Source organism: Chrysochloris asiatica, unplaced genomic scaffold (assembly GCF_000296735.1).
Source record: "Chrysochloris asiatica unplaced genomic scaffold, ChrAsi1.0 scaffold00019, whole genome shotgun sequence".
NCBI classification, from domain to species: domain Eukaryota; kingdom Metazoa; phylum Chordata; class Mammalia; order Afrosoricida; family Chrysochloridae; genus Chrysochloris; species Chrysochloris asiatica.
In genome coordinates, this window is record NW_006408537.1 from 18328890 (window position 1) to 18331011 (window position 2122).

Here is a 2122-nt window from a genome sequence, read left to right on the forward strand (position 1 = left end):
CAGTCATTTTTGAACAGGTGTTATTCATTCCATTCACTTCATCATGAAGGTTCCAAAATTATAAGTAACTCAAAGTCTTTCTCATTTGATGGCATACAATAAACAGCAACAAGATGGTCTCCTAAGTCATAAAATCAGAATTGTGAAGCAAAAAGTAGCAAAGAAATTGCTGTGTGTGCCACTGATTGTCATTGCCAATATGTTATATTGCATTTCTATAATGTAGGACTGCATATAGAAGTAGATTTCACCAGCCTATGCATTGATCAAGAAAACATTTGAGATTAAACTCTTCCTAGTATCTCAGTCAATAGGTCAATTTTCTGAGAAAATTAATGAGCAAGAAGATGCAAAGTGGCAGGACAAAGGGGCAAACAGTCAGTTCATGAACTTGTTAAAGGAATGAGCACTGGCTTGTTTGTCTAGGGTCTCTACAGGGTACAAAGCTTAGTAAGACTATTCACACACTGTATATATATGTTCATCTTATATAAGATAAAATATTTGAACATCTTCCATATAAAGAAAGTTTGTGAGTCTTTATCTAAGAAGACAAAAGAGAGGACTGCATCTTACTATGGACAATCATGTAATACATGTTTTTACTAACTCCTGCCTCACTATTGGCTGAAAGATGGAAGAAGAATGAAGGCTGTAATGAAACACCTTCTCTCCAGATCCTCCAACACTTGAATCACAGATATGGCCTTCTCTGTAATTACAGAAAGATAACTTGAATCAGATATGAAATTAAAAATTTAAATTAAATAGAATCAAATATTGATACCATGACTCTGATTATTCCAGTAGCTACTAATGCCTAGATAAACAGTTTGAAAGAATTAAGTTAGTGGGAGATGTTGGAAAAAGAAAATATTATGTATATTTATGTAAACATGTTATAGATTTATAAGATGAAGTATAAAAGTCAATTTTTATAGTTTCCACATTACTGAGCTACATTTCCATTTTTGCTTTCTTATTGTATAATTTGAGTTATATAATTACAACATCTGAGGTTACTGTATCTTCAGGTTCCTACTCAGTTGTCTTATCTGTTCAGGAGACTTATTATCTTTCATACTGAGAAGGACATTGCAGTTGAAAAATTACAAATGGAAAAAATACTCCCAGCAATTTTATCTTCTCTTACAGATGCTGTTTTCATTTGCTCCTGGCCAGGTGCTTAGAGGTAATAGTAATTCTGTATTATCTTGATGTTTAGGTGTCATCAAGTCAGTACCGACTCATAGCAACCCCATGTACAGCAGAAGGAAACACTGACCAAATGTGGGCTAACCTCATAATTCAACCTCACACTTGAACCCATTGATCCTGCCACTTTGTCCATCCATCTCGCTGGGGGTCGGTCTTCTTCTTTTTCTCTGGCCCTCCACATTACAAAACAAGATATCCTTCTTCAGCAACTGGTCGCTCCTGACAACATGTCTGAAATATGAGAGATGAAGTTTGGCCATTCTGGCCTCCAAGGAGCACTATGGCTGCACTTCTTCCAACACAGATCTGTTGGTTCTTTTGGATGTCCATGATACTTTCAATATTCTCCTCCAACACCATAACTCAAAAGCATCAATTCTTCTCCGGTCTTCCTTATTCACTGTCCAGCTTTCACATGCATATGAAGTTGTTGAAAATACCATGGCTAGGATCCAATGCACCTTAATCCTTAAGCTGACATCTTTACTCTTCAACACTTGAGAAAGATCTTGTGCAGCAGATTTGCCTAATGCAATACGTCATTTGATTTCTTGCCTGTTGCTTCCATGAGTGTTGATAGTTGACCCAAAAAGAATGAAATCTTGACAACTTCAATCTTTCCTCTGTTGATAAAAATGTTTTTTATTGCTCCAGTCATGAGGATTTTTGTTTTCTTTACATTGAGATGCAATCCATATGGAAGACTGTGTTTTTTGATCTTCATCAGTAAATATTTTAAGTCCTCTTCACTTTCAGCAAGCAAGGTTATATCATCTGTATATCGCAAGTTGTAGTGAGTCTTCTGCCGATACCAGCAGGGTCACCCATGGTGGACAGGTTTCAGATGAGCTTCCAGATGAAGACAGACTAGGAAGAAGGAGTGACAAACTACTTCCGAATATTC